Consider the following 12,536-nt stretch of genomic DNA (forward strand, 5'->3'; position numbering starts at 1 on the left):
AAAAAAAATTTATTATCTTCTTTGTCCCCCCGCAAAAGCCTGTGTTCACCGCTTTTTTTTTTTTTTTTGCTAAGAGCACTTTCCAAGGATGCTACAGTGGCAAATTGCTCCTGAAGCAGCCACCTCATCCTCTGAAGAACTCCTAGCAAAGAGACTTTCCAAAAGATGATTTTCCTAAATTTCGGTTACAGACCACCAGAAGCTGGTGCAGAAGGGTGGCAGGCAGTTTTTCAGAACTAAAGTTAAGAAGCTTCACCAAGGCAGACTAAAACACTACTAGGAAGCAGCTATGGTTTCAAATCATTCTAGTTGATCCATGTATGTGTAAGTAGCCTGCATAATCTTCAGGTGAGAGACCAACTCTGTGCACCCCGGCCTCTGTTTAACACTTGTGGAAACCGCCAGCCTTAAATGAATTTGTAAGGATCTAGCGAAGCTCCTTGCGAGCGCTGTAAGAGCTGAGGTGTACAAAGTCGAAGCACTAAGGCTTCACAAAAAACTGATGAAAAGATTGCACATCTGGAAATCCTGAGCTGTTCCAAGGTCTGTGATAACTTTACTTGCTTGGTACCAACCAAGGTAAACCTCTGCAGCACAGGAGACACAGAGGCGGGTGCAAAAGCACATATTATTCCTTTATTCTAAGTTCTCCGACAGACAAGGAGTAGTATTTATCTGCAAAGGACAAGAAAAAAAAAGCATCCAACAGCTCCTCTTCCAAAATAATTACTCAGGAACAAGGCCGGCCCAGAGTATGCATGAAATACATGTTTCATATTCCTAACAGATTTCTTAAGTTTCCCCAAAATTAAACCCTATAACAATAGAAAGGAAAAGCTTTAACTGCAATACACCACGAGAAGAAAGATGTGTGAGGGCACGGCAAAGTCCTAGATCACAGTTACAGCACTGACTCACATTATCATTGTATTGAAAACATTAATCTTTAATGTCGATAGGAGAACAACGACTCAGATGATGGAAAAGTGGATTTGCATGATGCAGATCTAGTAGGTGCATTTTAATTTGCAGAGCTGGTGAAAGCATTGAGACAAGTAGTGGGGTGCCAAAACCAGCAATTTATTCTACAAAATGGTTTTATTGTAAATTGAGATGGTAGGTCAGCTGCAACAGAATAGTTCTGAAAGGATAAAATTAGAAAACATTTACATGTACATTTTAAGGGAAAGTTCAGGCTGTCGTTTTTGCCGGAACGACAGATTTCTTTGCCCTCACAGCAGAATACAGACTATCTTAGACTGGTTTGCATGACTGGAGCTTCAGCTGAGTGTTCAATTTAGAGGGAGCTGATACCCCTCCTCTTCAAGATGCCGTGGCTCCCAGGCACCTATCTCCCCTGCAATTTATTTTTCAAAACCCCAGTACTGTTTTTGGCAACTGTGCCTTAATCACTGCTTTTTTTTTTCCCCCCCAAGAAGTTAATCTAATTAACTTCTTGAAGTATATTCCCATACAAGAGAGAGCAAAAGATTCACCTATTCTGGCTTTCAGTTTTAACTATTACTAGCATGAAGGTGTAAGCTTTGGTCGGAAACCAACGCTGCTGCTAAATGCACCAAACTGGAGCTCTCCACATGCTGGAACATGCGGTTTGCTTGGTGGTGAGGAAACTGATATGCACCAGGTATGAGGCTAATGAAAGAGCTCCCATTTCTGTGCAAATTCCTAAAAATAGTTACGAAAATTCTCAGCGCTCTCCTCAGCTTTCAGAATGATGAGCTAAAAGTGGGTTCCAAAGTTTTGACTGAACAGAGCGTGCTCCTGGCCAGCACTCTTTCACAGCTCCAGTAGCCTGTCCCTCAATTGCCACTGCCCTCCTGGCACGCAGGGCGAGAAACATGTCCACTTAGCGCGGCTGTCTTGACTCAGAGCTGATCTGAACAGAACTGAAGGGGCCTGCGAGAGAAGCCAAAATATCTTGTTAGAGACCCTGGTAACGACGTATTACCAAATCCCTGCTGTGAGGCAGGACGGGGAAAGGCACTGTTTTTCCAATCCACTTCTGCACATTCTTGTTACCCGATTTCAACTTTGCTCAACAAAAGACAGGCAGTACCTTAGCGTGTTCTTCTATTTCTTCCTTGGTTTGGCAAATATTTTTTTACACCACGGATATTAAACACAAACAGCACAATACCTGCTGTTAAAGCAATAAAGACCAAGAATACATCAGAAATTCTTGCTTAGTTCCAAACGCCTCAGTTGTACTGGTTCTAAAATATAAAGCTCCAAGTAAAAAGTGTACATATTCCAGAATGAGGAGACCAAAGTCTTCCTCATGCTACAAGACTACCTCAGCACGTAAAACCAGGAGGTTTGCTGGACACATGAAAAAAACAACACCTACTGTAATGAAAAAGAGGGAATGTGCCTACTACTTTTCTTTTAGAATATTAAAACCAATGTAAAACATATAATGGAGCTGCTGTTCTTGTACCATGAGGTCATTACGAAGAAAGAGCTGTAAACCATCACTAGCTTTCAGGAGTTGCTGTTTCTACATATAATGTGAAGCACAATGTGTCCTAGGGACTTTTGGTTTGTTTTCCTGGTTAGTCATTTGCATGGAAATGAAGAAGTTGGATGTGAAAAATTCAGCAGTCATGATCTGACAGCGTGGCAGGAGATATTAGATAAAGAGAGCCTTCGTGCAGGCTGATAGGAACAAGTATCACAGCCTGAAGAGGAGCCTACGTTAGAGCCCAGCACAGCGCAGACAGGATGGAAATGTGTGCACCCAAACGAAGCTGGATCCGTTGCTAACAGTGCCTCTGCAAACCATCGAAAACTTCCCAGTGATGGAACAGAACAAGAGACAGAACTTACGAATTTGGGCCGACATCTTCCAGCGTCTCCTTTGCAGGCTGTATCTGTTTGAAAGCCCCAAGCATGTCCTGGAACTGAGAAAGGAGCTCTTCCAACCCCTGCATCTGGCAGAATTTAGAAGTCATCTGCCCGACTGTAACAGATTACAGATGCCAAGGCCACATTCATTAACTTCACCAGCAGCCGCATACTTGCAGCAGAGTCTCGTGCAGCTCTGGCTTGTCATTTCCTCAGCAAAGTGACAATTCTAGGTTAATTCTTGGCCCTTATCTCGTATGTATGGCCTACAGGAAGCAGCCTGCAAGAGTTTCTTCTGACCGATCTCAAATTGGCAAGAGAATTTAATCCTAGTGTAAACCTTTCTTTTTAATTTCTATTGCAGGAACTGCACACCGCTTATGTCTCAGGCAAATGAGAGACAAATGAGACTTCTGGTCTCTACAGCTGACAAACTCACAGCTGTCATGAGGCAGCACTACAGCAGATAACCGATTCACAGATGAATCGGAAAATTATTCACTGTGGAAGCGTCACAGAGTTAGGATTCAAGGCACACATAGCAAAATTTAACCTGCTAACTGGTCCCACTGGCTTCTGGGCAGGGAAAATTAGTCTGCACAGCACTGTAAGTGGCCATGGCCAACAGCAGACCCTTCTGGACTGATGGGAAAAGCTGAGAGCTGACAACAGCTTGTAACCAAAACAGCTTGGGAACCACTGACAGACAATCGAGAGCTCTGTATGTAGGCACTGAGTGTGCTGGATTAATATAGCATGAAGATTAAAGCATAGCTACAACTCCTAGCCTAGATAAAACTTGAAGATTAAAGATCACGTTGTAGGTGTGTAAAACATGTTACCACTCCTTTCGTTAGAAGCCAATCTAAAAATGTTTCCATTAGACACTGCTGTGATTACAAACATACAAAGTGATATTTTAATTCTCAAGGAAAAGGTGCTAGTGTACCAGGAGATGAGGCAGGACGGTTCAAAGACTGTCTCCCATTTTGTGTTATGCACCTGCCAGAAAGTTTGGCAACATTAACCCTGTGTTAATCTCATTTCTCAAATATTTAGGTGTAGAAGCTCTGATTATTTAAAAATACAGAGATGTTTTCATCTCTCAAAGATACATGATTATAGGTGTTTGTATACAACTACAGAAATCTGGCTAAATGAAAACAACCTGAAAAGAACCACCAAGAGTAAGAAAACAAACAGAAAGTGGGACACCACCTGTGTTTACTGAAGCTAAAGTATGTCAAACTGCCCTGATAATGTATTTTTCAGAAAAAGAGGAAATGCCACATATGATGAGAACTTCATTAAAATGTTTGAATAACAGGACATATGAAGCTACTAGTGAAAACAAGGTGATGAATAGACAAACTGCAGCTAAGGAGCCAGCTGAAAAGCAGCAACTCATGTACTTGAAATAACAGGTTAAAGAATTTACCTGCAAAGTGCCGTAAGGACTTGTTTTAGCAATGATCTCTGAGTGTTTCCGTGAAGACACTGGCTCAAGAAATGCTGATGAAAAGGTTAAGATGGATCATCAGCACAACACCTAAAACCAAATGACTGAGAATTGAAGCCTGAGGAACAGAATGGAATTCGCAGGAAATCCAACAGTATGAAATTAAAACCTCAGCATTATATACTAGGGAGCTAGTAATGGACTTGACCTATAAGCTGGAAGCTAATTAGTTAAAAGTGACTTTGGAGAAAGATCTCCACCCTGTTGTCTTAAATTGAACAGCTAACTGAAAGGCCCACAGAACAACCAGACTATTTTAAAACCTTGCTTTTTGTCAGGTATTTGTCAATGTCTGTTTTAACCTCCTGCAAGATTCTGCAGAGGTTTTTTGGTGTTTTTTCTTCTCTGTACAGCTCCCCCTTAATGTGTCTGTAAAGTAAACTACACTTAGATCTTTTCAGAGCATCTGACTTAACCAGACGACGTTTCAGCTAGAAACATGTACCAGCTAGAACTGATAGGGCATACATTAAGTACACTGATCAGCAAGACGGTTCGTAATCTCAGGATCTAATTAAAAGAGGAGATTACAATAATCAGGGCGGTATGTAAATCGTCGATCTGATGCCACTGACTGGTTTTGTGCAACAGCTAGAAGACGTTTCTTGAAGCCATTTACAGATACGTAAAGAAGAGAGATGTCATTTTCTTAAAAGACTCTGAACCTTTCTACACAACTGAAGTTTGCTGGCTCCAACAAATACCATGTTTGATGAACCAGTCAAACTTTTAAATTTTATCTGGGAAGAATTTAGAACAGTAACTTTGCACCATTCTGGTGCCGAACAGGCAAAGAGCTTCAGGAACACAATCAGGTACAATATTCTGTCTGCTCTTTATTCCTAACGACATGCAAGAATCTCCACACATTTTCATAGGCTGTATTTCTCCCCCCTACACATACACCTCAAAGCTTGTTTTCCCTAGCCCTGACAGAGTTTTTCAAGTTTTGGTGTGATCATTTGAAGTCAGCTCTTTCAGAGGACAGAACGTTACCATTCATTACTTCAAAGGACCCAGATTTAACTTGTTGCTTTTTTGAAGCTGCAGCGCAAAGTATAAACTTTATGTGCCCTAATATAGCTTTCACTCGGTTGAATAAGCAAACCAGATAAATGCCACTTTCCCCAGCCTCCAGCACTTTGAACTTTTCATTGCAGGAATCTCACATTAGTGTTCCATATCACACGTAAAAGCAGATTTTCTGATGGTACTTAAAACAGAGGCTCATTCAACAACACGAGAAGTAACTGCTAAAAGGTCTTGTTATATACCGAATTACATTCACTCTCATAATAAAAATTAATGTGCGACCTTCACTAGACAGAATGTATTGAGATATTTCACAACAGATTCACTGCCCTGCAATTTCTGTTTTTCACCAGTTCTCTGAAAAAGCACATGGTCAAACTATTAGACTGCCAGTTTAACAGCTGTTTGCCCTAAAAGCGCATGCTAGAGGCATTTGTGCCATCAACATATGAGCAAATCTCTGTTTGGGCTTTACTTACTAGAATAAAAGCAACAAGTGAATTCCTAGTCCTCTTCGTATCCCCACCTGGGCAAGCCCCATGGAGTGTAATCAGATTATACTGTGTGGACTGATGTGTTACACCCCCGAGGCACATATTCAAATTTAACCGCTTTTTCCGTGACAGTGTTCGTGCATAATTTTTAGGGGATCTTAACACCTTCTTTACACTTTTGCTCCATGCAAATTCAAGTTAAACTCATCCCAAATTTCTCAGTGCAGAAAAGCCATTACATGACCATTCTGCATAATAAAAAGCGAGCCTTCAGTTTTATAGTCTTTGGCCTTTAACAGCAGTACAAATGAATGACACAAAACAAACAAAAAATTGAACATTAAAAATCTTCCAAGTACTGCAAATTGCCAAAAAATATCCATAAAGTACTTTTATTTGTCATGTGGCAGCAACCTTCTAGTTTAAACTAATTCCAAACAGCTGTTTTTTCTTGTTTTACCATGGCTACCCATAGCATTTCAGTCTTCACTTTCAGAAGCACATGAAACTTTTAAAAAATATACATCAAAAAGTCTACTCAAGCCAACTTCGCGGATTAGTAACAAAAGCAAAAGTCTCCATGCCCCTTTTGGTGGCACCACATGAAAGAAGTATCAAGAAAAACGGCATGGGTTTTGTATCCGTATACCAAAATGTTCTAGTACGGTACAAGATTTTTTTGGTTGCACTATTGCATTAGATCCATGAAAGAGTCAAAAAGATTAAAAAAAAAAAAAAGATAAAAACCCCTATCTGTGTTTCCTCACACGCATGCACACCTATGTACAGAACAGTGCCAAAGACTACATGTCTCTGAAGAGAGGAAAGGGCACGTCTCCTGTTTTCAGACAGAAGAGGGTCTATTTAAGAGATCATTTTAACTGACAGCACAGTGAAAACCACGCTTGGAAAAGAAATTATTTCTTCATTTCCTCCAAGACCAAACCAGGGCCTAACTGGGTGCGTAACGCCCCAGGAGCTGCCAATAGCAACAAAACCAAAGAATGCCTCCTCTCCACTATCACCCCCGAGCTGTGTCTCCTACCTTATTGTGTGCGAGGCTTTAATTTTTGTCACTTGGAAATGACAAACCTGTCTCCTCATTTTAGAGAAACAAACGACTGTAACTGCATATCACCATCATTAGGTTTGTGACAGCCGAATTTGGCTAAGTGCTAGTTTTTACTAGTTCAGCACAAAGCTTACCTGTCAACAGATTTGTTGTTTGAAGTATTCAAAAAATGACAGCTTTCCTTCTCTCGCTTTTATTCCGGATTAGCAAGGAAGCGTTACACCTTAACGAAATCCACATTAACTACAATAAATTAATTTTTCTGAAGTCCAGTGCAAATCTTAAGTGTCCCTGAAGCACGCTAGCCCCATTAACGCCCGAAGTACTGGAAGCCTGCACTGACAAGCAACACCACGGAAAAACCTGCGTCAAGAGCAAAGGGGAGAGATCAAGGCAAAGTCACACACTGTGTACAATCTGAAGAGGCGAAAAGGCATCGCTAATCCAGACAGCATGGACGGCGGCCAGCTAGTCAAGGTGTCACAGACACATAAACAAGCAGCCACCTTTCCAACGGAAGCAGCTATAAAGAATCCTGAACAAGTTGAAGCAAGGCAGGAATGTGGTTGTGTCATCACCCTTTTAGCACTATGCGTACCCTTTATTTTCCTAATGACTCATTTATGCAGATAAACTTAAATGCCTAAAAGGAGTTCTTCTTGGCCCCGAAAACTAAAAATCCTTGTGTTTATCCACAAATCATGTTATCAGGTGAGCAGCATTTCTACAGGCTTTCTAACTTTCTTCCCTTGTATGGCCAAACCTGGACTGGCAGAACCATAGCCAGGGATCAGGCTGGGGATATGGAGAGTTTGGGGGGAGAGGGGAGGGGCAGGGGGTTAAGCCTTTAGCATCTTTACTAACATTTCACAGAACTTCTCAAGTAGCGCTTTCTTAACAGGGGTATTTATACACTTAAAAAAACCCCAAGATGCTGAAAGAAAACTGGAGAAGCTGTCAGACCTGCAGAGCTCCAACACTACATAAATATCTGCTCCTAACATGGGAGCCCCTAGCCCCCCCTTAACCTCCCCATTATGCCCAAATCCACTAGTGAATTCTAAGGATCTTGGGTCTCCATAGGACATGGCATCTTCACATGTCCAAAATCTTCCAAAAGTCTTAACTCTGGCAAACATCCACCATAACGGCAGTTTTTCCATAAAGCACTCTTAGTAATACCCAAATACAAAATACCACATCAACTACCATCTGTAGCTAGATTTATAAACCATGATCTCCTTCAGTATCTGTAAATGTATTGCCACTAAAATAGCTCTCACTACAGTTACTATGTTCATTTGTACTTTTGAATATAAAATATTACACACTGTAAATGTTTATAATGTTATCACAGATGAGCTACAAAGTGTCCCTTTATTAGAAAGTGTCTCTTAATGCTCTGAAAAAATTGCCTTTATTGAGTCTTCCTGGGTAAAGCAAGCAAGCAAACGTTGTGGTCAAATCACTCAAAACAACACAGCAGAGCTCAAAGAAAAAAAAAAGATGTAGAACAGCCTCCGCGGACAGATGTACTAAATAGACTGGGACAATACAGCTTGGAAAAGAAAAAACAAACCCCAAAGTGAGAAAACTGAGAACACAAGGGATCTATAAAATTGCAAATGAGGTGCTGACTGGAAAAAGATTCTTAATTCTTACTTATACTACAAAAACTAGGAGGCACGCAATGCTATTACCATTCATCGGGCTTAAAACACAACCAATCCACCCCAAACCCCAGGAAATATTTTTGCACAAATTGTGGGATTCATCGCACGGTATATGGTAGAAGCTACAGGTACGAAGCGTTCAAAAGGCCCAGGCAAATCCGCAGACGGCAAGTCCAGCAGGCACTATTAAGCACGACTGGCAGCGTGTCCCCTCTAGCTCGGGCCACCTCGGAACCCTTCTTTTTTTTTTTTTTTGCAGTCCTTTTTTTCCCATCATTCACGTACTCTGATAAACCTGTTCATGTGAAATAATTACTTCCCCAGCTCTAAATTGGAATATATTAAAAACACACTGCCTACAAATAATGCACAGTTTAAGTCACTTCCTTAACTTGATTAAATGGAATGCAAGAATTAAATTAAATGCCAAGCATTTACAATTCCTCTCTTCCAATCCGTACACGCGAATGCCATTTTATCAGGTTTGCAGTTTGTTCCCTGCCACCACCATTTCATTTAGGCGCCTTGTACAAAGCAGTACTAGACATTTGTTTTCATCCAGTGAAACCATTAGAAGAATCAATTTGATCTCCAAGGGAAGTTAAGAGTAATGGACTCCTATGTTTACTTAGCAATAAGTACAAAACTATTTAATTAGATCTATATCCTAGAAACTGCATCTTTCGAGGCAACAGCAGCAGCCACAGAGAGTGAGGCATTTCAACTTCTTACATAAATCAATGTTTTCCGTATTTTTTCTCCTGCTTATAACTGCTGAAATGCTAACCACCTACTTCCCCATCGAAACGTTATTACAGGTAGAGGCACATCTCCCACCCCATTTTGTTCCTCCGATCTTACACAACACTTTTCCAAAGAAACAAGCAATTAAGTCGCTGCCCCTTTTCAGCCACACGCGATTCCAAGATTGATGTCATATTTCAAGCGACAGACTGTGAACGCGCTCTGCAAGCATGGCATTTAATTTAGAAGTCAGCACTTGACACATTGAAGTATTTGGAATTCCTGAAGTCTGGCTGTCTGCACAATTGCATAATTTGAGCAGGGATAACCTACTTATAACCGGGCGAGATAGAAGAATGTCAACAGACAATCCCTTTTACGTCAAGGGACATCTCCTTCCTTGTCACGTGCCAGAAAGAACATTGCTGCTTTGTCACAGTTTGACTTTCTTCTCGTTTAACCGAGTGGATTACAATGCCTAAAAGGAGCGAAGTTACACATATCACCAGGTCTTCTCACACAAATATACTCAAACATTCTCACAGACCACTGAAAAAGAAGTTTACCAGATGTAACAGGCCATGCCAGTGAAATACCAGACGCGAAGCAACCAATACAAGCATGAAGTACCCAAGGCCTTCTCCTTCCCAGTGACAAGTCAGGCCAGCACCGTTCACCTCATAGCACAGGCATCACACATCCATTCACAAGAAGGACGTAAAAATAAGAAGCAAGTCATGGGATACAACCAAAAATACCGTTCAGACGCCTATTTGACTTCATGGCAGGGCAGGGGGGGAAGCTGTATTTGCTTTTGATCCTCTTAGCAAACAGCTGACCAGACCCTCCTAAGAGCACACATTTGCTACAGACACCACAGAACGAAACCACCCCTTTTAAAAGTTGCCAGAGTTTATGATTAACCTCCTGTTGCAACAAACATGGCAAGGATTCAGTTTCACTTGCTGACTACTGCTCTTACGTATTACAGAAGAAATACATAAGGACACTCCCCCGCTTCCAAACCTCACAGTCACAAGAGGAGGAATTCTCTCCCCTGTAAACAAAACCAGCGCGAAACCGTCTGTGTGGGAACGCAAGAGCAATCCTCTCTCCTGACAAGTCGGCGTCCGTGCAACATCCACCTGGGGAGACTAAAGTAGGGCTGGAAATTCCCTTCCCCTGAAAGGGACCGCTTGGAGTGTTCACACCAATTAAAGTTTCGGATTAAAAACAGCTGTTTAAATAGAAGTAGTCTCTAGGGAGAGACACTTACAGCATTGTAACTGGTTTCTGGTATAAAGTTTTACATCAATGGAGGCATTTATACTGGTAGAGCTGTGCCTAAGCTAGCAGGTTAACACTCCTTCAGCTCTATCTCCTTTAACAGATGCACTTAAACCCAGGCAAGGTCTCCAGGCACATCACACCTCGGATCTGCATTACATGTGGAGGTCAAGCTGCAGTAAGGGACCTCGACAGCAGAAGAAAAGCACAGCACATTCAAAATATCCTAAAAGACCCCTGGACACTGGCCGGTGACCTGCCCGCACTAAAGCCATTCCCACTCAGTGTCACCTCACAGGGTCCGCAGAGCAGTGCCGCAGGCCCGCCCTGCACATGATAAACAACTCGTCACCCAGCTTACAAAACCATGCAGCTAGAACCCAGCGATCAACTCAGGAGGTGGACTTGGGTGACCTCCATCTAAGTAATAGCTAAGCATAGTAGGCACACCAAGGAGAAACAAAACAAAAATTAAAAAAGGGGGAAAGGAAAAGCCTTGTGTCAGGCAGAAGCACAGAGAGAAAGCGGGGGCAAACACCTAAGTGGGAAACCTGAGAAATTCCCCACGTGGGTATGGCAAACCAGGGACCTCACGTGAGGAAAATTATGAAAGCAGGAGGTTTCTAGAAACATGCAGAATAGATCCTGGGCTGGACAAATTATGTATATGACCAGAAAAGAGCAATTGGATGTATTTTAGACCCGTGGTTTCCAACTTGGGATCTGCAGATACCCAGGAGTACACAGACTGCTGCTTTTCACTGGCAGGCTGCTTGGAAAAGAAAAACCAAAAGTCGAAGCAAAAACCAAGGTAGGCTTAGCCTGCCTGTATCGCACTGCAGTATCAGCAGGGCACATGAAGAAAAAGGGTTGAAAGTCTCAGTCATGGAAGATGTAACAGGCAGCCAAGAAGAGATAAGAAATGGGTAAGAACGGGTGACCTCTCTGGCAGGCATCGCAAGGAAGTGCTACGGTCTGGGGGCAGGCAGCAAAACAGCTGCCGCTGGGTGTCTGCAGGAACATGCAAGACATGGAAGGACAAAGAGTGGAAACCTTCTCCCTGGAAGCAGGTAGGAGAAATGCCTGCCCGCCTCCCCAGGGCTCCTGGCGAAAGGCTGCTCGCGCCTTTCCTGATGCGCATGAACAGGCGCAACGCGGGATGCACCGGCTTTTGGTAGGCAGTCAGCGGGATAACCCTGGGGGGGGGTGTATTTATGGAGGAGACAGACCCTCCCTCTTCAGCGGGCAGAACAAGCTCCACAGCACAAACAGGAGACAGGCTGGAAGAGGCGTCCCTTAGGCTTTAGTGGAAGATATTCGTGTGTCTGTTTGAGTGGGGAAAAAAAAAAAAAAACAAACAAACCAACTTAGCAGCTTTTTGTAGACAGGAAGAAGCCTCCTGGGGTGCATGCATTTTAACAGGCTGCAGTGGTCAAGCACGGAGGCATTCTGCACAACTGCGTGTAGAAAGAAGTACAGCAGATTTTTGCAAGGCAGCGGTACCCTTGCCCTCTCTGTATGAAAGGAGGCAACAAGCTCTTGGCAAGCAAGAAGCAGGCTCTACCCGCCGCCCCCCGCCCAGCATCTGCCAATGTTTATGTTTGTATATAGGAAAATAACCCTGAGTACATGGAAGGAGAGCTGAGAAACACGCAATGGATCTTGGCAGATGAGCACTGCGATATCCTCATCGCGCGTGGACACGGGTGCAATCCCCCACCCACACAGAAAATACACGTTTGCGTGTGGGCTCCAACGGGCAACGCGGCTCCCTCGGGATGCGCGTAACCACCGCGCCCGGCGGGCGGCACGACCCCGCCCCGGGAACCCTCTGCGGAGGCGCCGGGGGG

Source organism: Egretta garzetta, unplaced genomic scaffold (genome assembly GCF_000687185.1).
Source record: "Egretta garzetta isolate BGI_Z169 unplaced genomic scaffold, ASM68718v1 scaffold307, whole genome shotgun sequence".
NCBI classification, from domain to species: domain Eukaryota; kingdom Metazoa; phylum Chordata; class Aves; order Pelecaniformes; family Ardeidae; genus Egretta; species Egretta garzetta.